Raw genomic sequence first — 14,787 nt, 5'->3', positions numbered from 1 at the left:
TAATATGCATTTATGATGGTAATACATCCACTATTCACCACAGAATCATCTGTAGAGCAGCAACTATGGGATTGATTGTCATCATATTTGAAAATGGCCGCCACACCAGAACGAGGCTCTACCTGTAAGGGATCGGTATTCAAATTGATTTTTAAACAATAAATATGCAAATGGTAATCTTAAAAGGCATTTATGATGGAAATACGTCCTCTATTCACCACAGAATCATCTGTAGAGCAGCAACTATGGGATTTTATAGTGACTGGTGGTCGCCATATTTAAAAATGGCCGCCACACCAGAACGAGGCTCAACCTGTGGTGGCTCGGTATCCAAATTGATTTATATTATGATAATCTACATTCGTACCAAATTTCATGCTTTTATCACAAAATGCACAATTGTTATGAAAATTTTGGTTATGCCGCACCACTATTTACAAAGTGCAAGAAATTACACACTTTTATGTTTTCAAATACCAAGAGATACATCATCGTGGTTATAAAATCACACAGACGACTCTAACACTAATTCTTTCTGACTGAAAAACGGACTTGTCCTAAATATTTGATTTGCAGATTAAAACTCCCATAAGAGGAAATAAAGAGGCATCGTTTTACAAGTGGTATAGCCACAAACTGATGACGTCAAAGACGTGCGTACTTATGGAAATGGGGTCAAAGGTTACGTTCTAAAAGGGGCGATAAATTATTTTGGGGGTAAGAGTTAGGAATGGGGGCTTGGAAACTTAGGGGGAATGATTGAAAAGAAGGGTCCCATTTTTGAACTATTTTCACTCCTTTCCCTCATTTTGCAGTATCCAATTACTCTATCCATGTCTTCTTCGGCCAGCCTGATACCTATGTGGAAGCAACGGTTGATTAATGGCAAGGGAGAGAAGTGTTATTTTTAAGTTACGTTTTTTTTAAACAACAACTATTACCGCTACCGGGGGTCGAACCCAGCACCTGCAGCATGTGAAGCACTACCTACAACCTGTACTCCACGAGAACAAGTTGGGAGAGAGGGATGCAATGTTTCATATAAACGTTAGGATGATAATGCTAAGCAGGAACTGATGAATTAATAATGTTCACTTGTAATGATTTAAAAGTCTTTTACGCATTTTCATTCTTTTATTGAATTTATGCCTCTGCATTGATTGCTTTATTGCCTGTCTTTATTTTGTTCTCTGCATTGTCGTGTTTGTTGTGCAGATTTGTTATTTTTTGAATATTTTTCATATTATTTGTTGTATTTGCACAGTTAAAGTATTTAATTGTCACTTGTTTAAGATGTTTTATATGTTGAAAACTTTGTGTTTGACATTTACTATTGAATTTGTCCTTTGCTGCCTTTTTTTCAATACGAAAGGTGTATGTGTGTTCCGTTTTTGACAACATACACTATATAAAAGTGGTTCGTCACTCAACATGTATGCAATGCGATATTTCATTGCTATTGTAGATGAAAACGTGAACAACAATTCGTTGGATATGCCACGAAAATTACATTATAAAAATTCCGCCGATCGAGGAAGTGAATTAAGTACAGAAGCAAACAAAATTCGCCGCCAATATAATGATTTAGGGTGCATATATTGTCACTAGCGCGAACTTGGTCTGGTTTGTGCATTCCCAGTGTCACACATCAGCGGCAGCAGTGGCCTCCTGAGTTGTCAATGTAGGCGTGATGTTAGTTTTTAGACCGTCTCCAAACATTTGGCATAATATGGTGTTTTGTGCAGAGTTGCAATTAATCGATGAAGGGGACTGTAAACTTGAAGGACAGAAATTTGAAATACCGGTATGTTGAACAAGCACGCCTTAGCTTTATCGCCGAAATGCCTCCGCCACATGAACTCATAAAGATAAGTTGGAAATAAGTCTGAAGGTGTGAAGCCAATCCAATTTCGCATGGCATGCATCCACATGCCTTCAAAGGTGTTGGTGTGGGCGAAGGTTTGAGGATCCACAAAACGAAGACAATGGTTAGCAGTGAAATGAGAGAACTGAGGAGACTTGGACAACGAAGAATAAGGCCCCTACCATTCATGGGAATAATATTGGAACCTGTAGGAACAAATCGATAAAGCATTGGCATTCGTTCGCCGCTCAACAGAAATTAAAAAGCAAGCACAAATATCGCGACCAATGACTCCAATCACCAAATGTCTGTCACTGTGTCGACTCAAGCTGTATTTGGACTTCCGGAACTTGAATTCAATATAGATTTTTTTTGGTTTACATCCGTGTATTCATAAATTTCCATAATACAGCCTGGCTAAAAATCTATTGGAAGGCATATCGCGAAGATAAAGGAAACAAATTTGTGGACAAAAAATTAAACCAATCAATAACAGAGTTTGAACTAATGTAGGCCTACAGGTGTGATTTTCGGTCTGTAGAAGAAGTAATGCAAATGAAAACATACAAAGATTTTTTGGCCGTCATATTGATTATTATTTGCATTTGAATGAACTCTCAATTCTGTTATGTAACTGTGTGCCGTCTTTGGCAACGGCTATATTGAAAAAGGGTCAATATGGCCATTGCCGTCGGGGTCAGTTTGTACATGACAACAAATTTGATGAATAAAACGTGAGAGGGGACATATTGTACCCGGAATGAGACGATAGCCGGAATAGGATATTGCCGCGATCACATGAACTAACTAACCCTAAAAACTTTGTGATGGTCTTCATTTGCTTGATTTTGTATCGGGTGAAGCACAGTGGGAGCCAGAAATTGGGGTTAGCTGACCAAATTGTTCGCTCGCTCCGTTCCAACAATTTGGTCAGCTAACCCCAATTCCGGGCCCCCACTGTACTTCACCCGATACAAAAACTAAGCAGTCGGAGATTGTGACAGTGATTTGAAGAAAGTGCAAATTTATATTATTTTAACCTTATTAGTTAGTCAGTGCCGCAATTACGGGGCGTCTGTGTTTTGTGTACGGCGATTTTGACGTCATCAGTTTGTGGCTATACCACTTGTAAAATGGTGCCAATAAAGATAAAGTTTTGATCTGGTAAACAATAGAAAGTAAAACTAAACATGACCAAAATAATGTTGTTCATGGAATAGGTAATGCTAATCACACCTATTACAATTGCTAACTGCACATTTGCCAAATTGCATGTGTTGATGACACTGCCAAACTGCATGTGTTGATGACACTGCCAAACTGCGTGTGTTGATGACACTGCCAAACTGCATGTGTTGATGACACTGCCAAAGTGCGTGTGTTGATGACACTGCCAAACTGCGTGTGTTGATGACACTGCCAAACTGCGTGTGTTGATGACACTGCCAAACTGCATGTGTTGATGACACTGCCAAACTGCGTGTGTTGATGACACTGCCAAAGTGCATGTGTTGATGACACTGCCAAAGTGCGTGTGTTGATGACACTGCCAAACTGCGTGTGTGATGACACTGCCAAACTGCATGTGTTGATGACACTGCCAAAGTGCATGTGTTGATGACACTGCCAAACTGCGTGTGTTGATGACACTGCCAAACTGCGTGTGTTGATGACACTGCCAAAGAGCATGTGTTGATGACACTGCCAAATTGCATGTGTTGATGACACTGCCAAACTGCGTGTGTTGATGACACTGCCAAACTGCATGTGTTGATGACACTGCCAAACTGCATGTGTTGATGACACTGCCTTGATGACACTGCCAAATTGCATGTGTTGATGACACTGCCAAACTGCATGTGTTGATGACACTGCCAAACTGCGTGTGTTGATGACACTGCCAAACTGCATGTGTTGATGACACTGCCAAACTGCATGTGTTGATGACACTGCCAAACTGCATGTGTTGATGACACTGCCAAACTGCGTGTGTTGATGACACTGCCAAAGTGCATGTGTTGATGACACTGCCAAACTGCGTGTGTTGATGACACTGGCAAACTGCATGTGTTGATGACACTGCCAAAATGCGTGTGTTGATGACATGTACTGCCAAAATGCGTTACTCAACTATTACTGTAAGGGTTCTCAGTCAATGAAAGTTTGGAAACCTTGTCAAAATATACTTCTTTATCTGTGTAGCAATGTACAACTGGACAATTAACATCTTGCAATTATGGCCTTACAGTTCCAGTTCCTCAAAATTTTGAACCATAATTGACAAATTTTTAAAGAAAGCATCCTTCAAATTTAAAGAGTCTGAAATAGATTGACAAATAATCAAACTAATATGTGAGTTCAGGGGCAGGACAAGACTTTATAATGAATACTATCCGGATATAACAAGACTTTATAATGAATACTATCCGGATAGGACAAGACTTTATAATGAATACTATCCGTATAGGACAAGACTTTATAATGAATACTATCCGGATATGACAGGACTTTATAATGAATACTATCCAGATATAACAAGACTTTATAATGAATACTATCCGTCAAAAGAAATGCGCAAGATACCTGGTGTAAAAGTAAAATCAATCACATAAAAGTTTCTTTCGATTGTTAACAAGCTTGACGCCTCTTAATGTACTTATATGTGTTTAGAGATGATTCATGAATTTTTGCACCTTTTCACATTCAGAGCCTTCAGCTGTCATATTTGATTTAATTAAACACAGGGCCAAAGTCCCTGAAGCTACTATAGACATGGATACAAAATTAAGTATTTCCTGACTGTATGAAATTATCTCACTAAGGTCATCCTAGGGACCTGTAAACCAAATATTAAAGCTGTCTGACCAGCGGTTTTGAAAAAACAAGCGACTCAACAGTTGACAGAGCTCTGCTGTGTTATGTAGAGAATAACTTTTTGTGACACCTGTATTGATGAAGAAGGTGGATATCTTTGATAGCTCATTTCAGGATAGAAAAAAATATTACGTAAAAATGCAGATTTGCATATTTCATCACAATTTTAACAAATCTAAGTTGGGTTATCCCTAGGGACCTGTATACCAAATAACAAAGCTGTCTGACCAGTGGGTACAGGTATGTAAGGGTGCCGGAAATCGACAAGTGCGGGGCCAAAGTGAGGGCAAGCACAATCAAAGTGCGAGCGAATGTGAGGGCTTGAAGTGAGGGCTCTCACAATCGAAGTGCGAGCAAATGTGAGGGCTTGAAGTGAGGGCTCTCACAATCAAAGTGAGAGCGTATTTGAGGGTTGAGACTTGCGAAAATCAGTACTAAATTCACCTTGATCGAATGAAGACTTGTGATCAAAGTCACTTCTAAAAGCGCGATACGATCTCCACTTAAGTGTAAACGACGCAGCCCTGTGTATGAGCATGCATGGAGCCGGCTACAGCATCGATCAAGCTTCACGATATGAGCGAACGGCTATTAAAGTACATGAAGTCCCTTACGGAAAAAATTGTCAAACACCGTAAAAATATGAATGAGGCATTTTGTAATCTTTACATCGTTGAGTTTCTTGAAGAATATAATGTCTGCTGATTTTAAAAATCGGCGACTGACTGATCAGGCAGGGATCGCACATTCAAAGGGCTTGTCAAAGTGAAATCAAACGCTATATGTGCGACAGGCAGAAATATTAAAACATCAGTCATCGCCAAGATTAGGTTATACGCTGTCAGGACTGAAAAACACTTTCTTGTACAGCTTTTAAACTTGAGACAAGCCCATCGGGGGATTATCGTTATTGAAATTAATGCCATGACAATAATGACACACGACTGATCACGTCGTTCAAAATCTCAAGTGTCTCTCAACACTCATGAAGGCGCGACTTCGCACAATTTTTAAATAACGGGTATTTACAATCTGGTATCGAAGTTTGACATATCGACAATTTTGGGACTATATAGAATCGATACTAGAATCAAATGAACTGCCGGTGTCCCATGGGAAGCCGCGTCTGTGTAACCGCCGATGTTCACCGGCGTTTTTGGGGACTGTAATATCGATACTACACTATACCAGAATAAATTGCTTGGAGCCATGGCACGCCCGGTCTGTTAAATCGACGATATTTACCCGATATTTATCGGCGATTTGGGGATTCTAGTATCGATATTAGACGATACTTGAATGACTTGCCCTGTGCCTCGGCACGCCGGATCTGTGAAATCTCCGATATTTACCCTATATTTTTCGGCGATTTGGGGACTCTAATATTGTCGGGAATGGAAATCCGACAGAAATAATGCAAAACAGATAGTATATTTTCTGTTTATTATCCAGGGTTCTGTACACATACTAATGACGATTTCAAAGCGTCAGTTTATCTATTAGTTTATTTGTTAGTTAAATGAAGCCATAACATGCAAATCTGACCTTTCTGTTCTTTTTTTATTTTATGTCGACTTTGACATTTAACTTTGGTCGTAGACCCTTGAGAAAAACTGTGATCTTCATCGTTACCAGAACATTCACCATGACTGGTGAAAAAAAAACCCTCAAAATTCTCTATGTCATTCCCAGGTGTCATTACTCGGATAGTGCCATGCAAGAGCAAAGTGTACATATTCAGAACGTCAGTTTGATCGTTAATGAGATTCAGTGTTAAGTACGAAGTATTGTTTTCGGGGACCGCTTGGCAAATAAACTTAATATATTCCAAGATAGATCGCACAAAAAAAAACAGCAGTTGCCTGTCCCGTTTTTCTCGAGGGTCTATGCTTTGGTGTATATATAGAAGTAGAACCACGGAATAAAATGTGTGTTGTAGCAGAATTACAGAACACATCGTGTCTGCATGTCTGTCCATCAGTCACACCAAGACGAATTTCCCTTCGCCACAAATATCGATACTAAACGATACTAGAATGACTTGCCCTGTGCCTTACAGTTCTGGCCAAACCCGACTTCCAAGTACTGACTCTAGCTTCGATACCAGACGATACTGGATTCTGTCAAATCGCAAGTAAATATCCGAATGTATCAGAGATTTCACCACCTCACACTTCTTGCCAAACCCGACTTCCAAGGACTGACTCTAGCTTCGATACTAGAGAATACTAGATTTTGTCATATCGCAAGTAAATATCCGATACATATCTAAGATTTCACCACCTTACAGTTCTGGTCAAACCCGACTTCTGAGAAATGACGCTAGCTTCGATACTAGACGATAATAGATTCTGTCAAATCGCAAGTAAATATCCGATATATATCGGAGATTTCACCACCTTACAGTTCTGGCCAAACCCGACTTCCAAGGACTGACTCTATAAGCTTCGATACTAGACGATACTAGATTTTGTCAAATCGCAAGTAAATATCCGATATCGGAGATTTCACCACCTTACAGGTTTTGCGTCAGGGTTCAGGTGTCCAAATTTAACGTGTTCATCGGGTCGATGGCATATTCAAGCCAAATACTGTGATGTAATATTTTTAGACTCATACTCTCGATTTTGCTGCATTGGTAAGGTTGAAAAAATACGCTGAGTCTTTGAGGTCGGCAGTATTGCTCTGTCTTATTTATTGTTGACAGTACAACCGGCTTAATTTTGAAAGTCTGAAAATTTTTAACGGTGAGTTTTAGTTACACGTTCAGTATTTTACGCGTGCGCCCTTTCGGAAGGAAAAACTTCCGACTTTTATACAAGCTGATAACTTGCTCCAGACCATGATAATAATTAATTGTCTAGTTATGACGTTTGGCCAATTTCAAGATTAAACTGCAATGATCATTTCCATCTAACACAAATTAGAATGACGGTACGCTGAGAGACCACACTCGATATTGAGAGAGAGAGAGAGAGAGAGAGAGAGAGAGAGAGAGAGAGAGAGAGAGAGAGTTACGTATTTTACTGGGAAATATAGCCACTGCGTTCAGTTGAAATATGTTTCAACACCACCTTTCTTACGATCGACTAAGTCTAGGTTGTTGTAAACGTAAATGTACAAAATGTCTTTGGCATCCTACAGAGTTTATGTTTATCTCAAGGCTGATACACGATGCATGCATAGGACGGTGATGCATATTCGTTTTACAGCAAGTGATTCGATCGGTCGCGATGTGTTAAATGCTCGCCGATAGATTGCTTGTTCTAATCATCAAGTCGTTGGCTTAAAAGTTTCAGAGCTAGAGACGGCACAATCATTTCCGCTACAGACAAACAACGTATGAATGTGATGCAAGGTCGCAGAGCTTTCTGATTATATAGTATGAAACAAAGGAGACAGTCAAATTTCTATCAAATGACTGGTCAATCGCTGACTACAAAGAGATAGCTATGATTTCTGTGACAATATAATTGACCATGAGATTGATTCAGTGAACAATATTCAAGGGCTCGTTGACCAAAATGGCATTCTTTATTGAGGTAAAATATCCATCATTGTTAACAAAATGTAAAGGTTACAAGCATTCATGACCCCTGATATTCTGATGCAATTGATCTTTTGAAATGATTATCAAACTTTGTGTACAGAGGAAATAAAAAGCATACTGTCAGTACAAACGTAAAAAAGAATTTGTCATTTGCTGTTGTCTGATTTCTCAGTTTTAGTAGCTATTGAATCTTTTTTATCCTCAAAAAATCAATCATAGAGAACCAGACAAGTCTCCAAAAATACATTTTCCCATGATCTTACTTTATCTGGTGAACAAGCCACTCCAAAATATCTTCAAAAAAGTTTCGTCTTTCTTCGAAAATTCTCCGGCAAAAACTCCGCATACGACGCCATGTTGGATAAACAGTATCAGAGTTCACGTGCCCAGGTCATGAACTGGTTTGACTGAAGTCAGTGTGAAGTCACATTTATCAGTCGCGCTATAGTCGTACAATGGTACCAGAAGAAGTATCGCTCGCTTGAGTTGCATGTATTAATAATAAAAAGGATATCTGTGATATTTGAAATGCAATGACTAAAAAACACGAAAAGATTAACGAAAAAGACGGAAGTGATGTAGGCCTAATGGGTCATGATCTGTACGCAGGTCATTGTGTACTCGTTCCGCGCTCAGCCGTTCAACTGTTCATAGAGCTATGCCGCGCCGCGACTGTGTTCTGGAGATAGTAAGTTTTTATTCACGTTGAAAACGACTTTGACTCTCATTTTTCGTATGTCTGAGCCCGAATTTGATCGGTTCAAGGCGCCCCTCACTTTAAGCTAGCCCTCACATTCGCTCGCACTTCGATTGTGAGAGCCCTCACTTCAAGCCCTCACATTTGCTCGCACTTCGATTGTGAGAGCCCTCACTTCAAGCCCTCACATTCGCTCGCACTTTGATTGTGCTAGCCCTCACTTTGGCCCCGCACTTGTCGATTTCCGGCACCCTTACATACCTTGTGGGTATGAAGGAGAAGATTTTTTACCAAAAACGCCTTTTTTGGTGCTAATTTGCATATTTTCCACAATATCAAAAAATTAATAAAAAGAGTTTCTCAAAATCATATATTTTATCCACACAACAAATATCAAATCAGTAGGTACTGCAGTTCTCTAGATATTTGAGTGGACGGACGCCTCACAAACGGACATACATAGTACATACATACATACATAACGCCGGACAGATACCCATCCCAATAGCTTCTATACACTATATTAGTCTATAGTAGCTAATAAACGAGAGTTAATTACATTCTAATTAAAGTAAACAAGACTTGCTTAAATCAAGATCAAAAAACAGCATATCTGTTGATCAGGTTATAAAGAATATTAAGGTAGCGGTAAAGGCTAGAGCGTCAGTTATAAACTTCAATAAAACTATTAAAACATGAAAGAAGTCAACATTCTCTGTGGAATAAAAAAAACTAGACATTTGGGGTCATAAGCATTGCAGAGTTATAGCCCATTGAAACTTCTGAAAAACTGACCAAATAAGAGGAAGTTAGGGAGTCCTTAGTGTATTAACTATGGTAGAGGTCCCCTAGCTTTTAAAAAAATGTTTGAAAAGGGAAAGTCATTTTTTACTGTTTTTTAGGAAAGTTTGACAAGGCAGTGCTTGCATTCAGAATGCGTGACTGCTATTATAAATGCATTTTTAGATTCTTTGAGTGTCAAAGAGGTGTCAAAAGTGAGATTAACCAAAAAGACTGCTCTTTGACTTCAAAAGAGGGGTGCAAATATGGCTTGTTTTCAACAATTTTGACAGAATAACAGTTTTCCTACATAATTTTATACCAATTAAATCCAACCTTTGAAATGAGATATGGACATGGAATTTTTACAGCCTATTAACAAGGTTACAGATAAGATTTGTACGGCACAATTTTCCTGTATTTGAAGTACTTTTTGAAAAATCACATTTTGAAATTTGAAAGAATTTTTAATAATTTTTTGATATGTAAACCCATGTAAAATCATAAAAACAAATTTTATTTACAAATCCTGCCGTACAAATCTTACAAAAAATAGTGTCAACATATTTATAACTAATTTGGTAATATTAATTTATTATTAAATTCAAAGATGTAAAAAAATATGAAAAATTAAATTTTAATATTGATTGGTGTCATATTTCAAAATCATGGCTACAAACATACAATTTTTATATTCTTTGGAGAAAGTATTAACTAAGGGAGTTATCCTGAAAATTTGAACTAAATATCTTGATTCTAACACTTGAAACTTGACATTAACTCTGAGAAAAGAATTGGTGCAAAAACAGCCTTTACCGCTACCTTAAGCTGGTTATTTTTTTACTGTATCAGTATTTTCATCCTATTAACCAAGCACATTTTAACTTTCAAATTAACATTGTAAGTAAGTTCTGTTGAATAAGTTGAGCCTGTAGGTACTCAGAGAAAGCACACTGAAGAGACAAATGTTTGAAACTGGAGAAGTTCAAGGTAATCAAAAGCATCATGTAACACTTTCATTGCACTGTTTACACAGATTGCATAATTGCTATAAATAGCACATGAGGAATCTTACAGCCCAGGTTTACCATAAAAACCCTATCACTTTCACCACTCTTTTAATTGACCACTCTATTTTTTTCCTCAAAAAGTAATTTTATTTTATCCTTACCAAGTCAACCATAAATGGAAATTAGAACTTTCTCTATCTCTATTTATTTGACCACCCTATCATGACAAACTATTATGAGCAATTTCTTTTAGATAAGATACAGGGCACAATAAATGACGGTACAGAATATGTCAAGGTTGTGATTCAGGAAAGTTGTTTTAATCCTCCAAGATGGTAAGCATTTCGCTATGAACTGTCAAAAAAACTTGAACTTTCTGATAATTCTACACTAAAATTATTTTGGCTTTGATGATTTCCTAATGAATTCAATTATTTAAAATCATATTAATTATTTTTTTCTTGGTGAATTGATAGGGTTTATACAGTACAAGAATTACATACAATGTAAGTCAAATTTTGACCAAAAATGACAAAAAAAATTCCTTAAAAATACACATTTGCATATTTCATCACAATTTTAACAAATCTAAGTTGGGCTATCCCTAGGGACCTGTCTACTAAATAACAAAGCTGTCTGACCAGCGGTTATGAAGAAGAAGATTTTTTACCAAAATCATCTTTTTTGGCATTAATTTGCCTATTTTCAACAATATCAAAAAATTAAAAAAATCAGTTTCTCAAAATCATATTTTTCATCTACACAACAAATATCAAATCAGTAAGTACTGTGGTTCTCAAGATATTTGAGTGGACGGACGCCTCACAAAATACGTACGTACGTACGTACGTACGTACGTACATACATACATACATACATACATACATACATACATACATACATACATACATACATACATACAGACAGACAGACAGACAGACAGACAGACAGACAGACAGACAGACATACATACATACATACATACATACATACATACAGACAGACAGACAGACACAGACATACAGACATACAGACATACATACAGACATACAGACAGACAGACAGACAGACAGACAGACAGACATACAGACAGACATACATACAGACATACAGACATACATACATACATACATACATACATACATACATACATACATACATACATACATACATACATACATACATACATACATACAGACTGACGACGGACGCCGGACGGATACCCATCCCAATAGCTTCTATAGACTATAGTCTATAGTAGCTAAAAACCGTAATTTATAAATATACGTATGAACTATTTATGATATCAAACTTCTAGCATGACTACATGTAAATACCAGATGTGAACTGAATGTGTTCATGTGGTTTACAACAGGTTCATTACACAGTAGAACACTTCACAGAACAATCAGATACCTGTCAGATCATTATATGTAGCAGGTGTCATCAACTTTTGCACAGTACTCTGGGAGTTAAATCACTAATTACAAAACTTCATTTATTATGCAAATGAGCTGTTTATTAACTTGACAGGCTGCTCAATTCTTCATGGGACAATTAGATATCTTGTAGATCAACATCTATAGCATGTTTCATCAAATTTCATGGTGTAATTTCAGAGCAATATAACTAATTATGAAGTTTATTAAATATGCAAATGAATCCATCATTAACTTGACACTGCTTAGTACTTTACACAACAATTAGATATTTATCAGATCAATATCTGTGGCAGCTTTCACTACATTTGGTGCCATAATGTTAGAGTTATATCACTAATGACAAAGTTCATTAAATATGTAAATAAGCCACCTAGTTGCCAATATCGCTCCGCTGTATTATGTAGAGAATAACTGTTTTGACGTGTTGATGAAGGTCAAAGTCTATGATAGCTCAATTCAGTGGCCAGGAAAAAGTGGCAAAAATAACTGCAAAATACACAATTGAAGATTTCATCACAGTTTGGACATATCACATTAAAATCATCCCTAAGAACATGTCAACCAAAGCTATCTGACGAGTAGTTTTTTGAGAATCAATTTTTTTGACCAAATATGGCAAAAATTCTCAAAAAAATACAAAATTACACATTTCATCATAATCTCAATATACCACATTTAGTTCATCTGTAGGATCCTGCATACAAAATTTCTACGCTATCAGATGAGTTATTTTGGAGAGGCACATTTTTTGGCCAAAAATGGCAAAAATTGCCCCAAAATTACAAATATGAAAATTTCACCACAATTTGAACAAGTTTCAATAAAATAGTCCCTCCCAAATATAATTTTGTCAATTTACGACAGTGACAGTGTGCATATACGTTTGTAAATGCACTTTCAAGTCACAAGTTCAGTAGTGGGTGATGGTCTCAAGTGCGTGCACACACTTTGTCAGGATACAATTGTTGAAATATGCTGAAACAGCCTTGTACTCAAATATTTGAGTAAATGAAATTGGAATATGGGAACAAAAGTGTCTATGGAAGGCACTTCACATATAATTTTGCAGGATTACTTAGACAAGAAGGGTTAGCAGTGAGACTACCGGTACAGTGGAATTGAAGTTGTATAAATGGGGGATCGAAAACAATCTTGGAATTGTTTTCCTGAGCAAATTCTAATACACATCAATACCAATTATGCCTATGTTACACTAATAACATGTTTTATGTTGCTATGAGTCAGTTAAGGTTATCAGAAGTAAAAATTCCAAAAGCATTCATAATAAAATACAAAAGTAAAAGTATCCCGACAAAAGTAACATATTTGCATAGGAATGTGAAAAGTACCTATGAAACATATATCAACCTCATGTGACCTACAAATCAAGAGTTTTGCAATTTTGCTGATTTTACTTTTTTTTACCTTATTTGCATATTTTTGACAGAAGCACATTCTATCGAATAAGTTCAAATCTAAACTCTAAACTCTCTGTTTTTCATCTTGCATTGCCACGGATTCTGATTTGTCTATGGAATGGGATTCAGAAAATTGCATTGCGTCTCAATCAGAATCAGAGTTTTCGATCCAGAAATTTTCACATCAAATAAAGAGAAATTGGTAAATTGTATAACGACAAAAATTTACATGCATATGCATACCAGTGTGCATTACCTTTGTGTAAAGATTGAAAGAAAGTGGGCAAGCTCTATTCGCTTGCGCAGTTACAGCTCTCGATATGCAAAAATTCTATCTGAATGGTCGCCAGACAGCCATATTTGATTGTGTGATAAAAAATTTCATGTACACGTTTGAGTTTTAGTGTATTGTCTTTGTGCTAAGTTTGAATGAAATCGGTTCATATTAAAGCTGAATAATGCCAGCAGACATGAAACAAAATGGCCACATGGCAGCCATATAAGATCATATACATAAACAATTTGACGTGGATATGTCTGCTATAGTATATAACCCTTGCACCAGCCCAAGGATCATGCATACCAAGTTTCAAGGCAATGGGACGAGCGATTACAGAGAAGATGATATTTTGACCAAAAATGTTGCCCCAAATTTGCCAAAAATTACAACTATCAAAATTTCACCACAATTTTAATAAATCTAATTAAAGTAACCATAAACAATCTGCATACCAAGTTTAAAACAAATCTAGTCTGTGGGTACAGAGTTTTAGTGATTTGCTAGATGTTCTCATTTTTTACCTTATTTGCATATTTTTGACACTAACATGTTCACATCTCCATCCCTGGGTACACCTGTACACCAAATATTACGATGATAGGTGCTGCGGTTTTGGAGTTTTTGATGTGGATGGACATACATCTGCATAAACTAACATTCATACCGGTACATACATACATACAGACGCCGCCAACATACCATGTATAAGCTTTTTTTGGTATATATACATATACCAAAGTTGAGCTAAAAACTATGTGTTATCAACGTATTCTAGATGTCTGATCAATTTCAGTGCATTCAGCCTAATTATACGGTTTCATTAAATATGCAAATTATCACTCATTACACTTCAAGCACTACTTATCTATGTT

General features: G+C 37.0%; 1 protein-coding gene across 7 annotated transcripts in view; it reads right to left on the bottom strand.

The window, feature by feature from the left end:
* LOC139148501 (uncharacterized) overlaps window positions 1-14,787 on the bottom strand; it is a 77,984-nt gene that overhangs the window by 19,268 nt on the left and 43,929 nt on the right. The window lies entirely within an intron of this gene.

This window comes from Ptychodera flava, chromosome 13 (assembly GCF_041260155.1).
Source record: "Ptychodera flava strain L36383 chromosome 13, AS_Pfla_20210202, whole genome shotgun sequence".
Taxonomy (NCBI): Eukaryota; Metazoa; Hemichordata; class Enteropneusta; family Ptychoderidae; genus Ptychodera; species Ptychodera flava.
The sequence above is the reverse complement of the archived record's forward strand: the minus strand, read 5'-3'. Positions and strand labels throughout refer to the sequence as shown.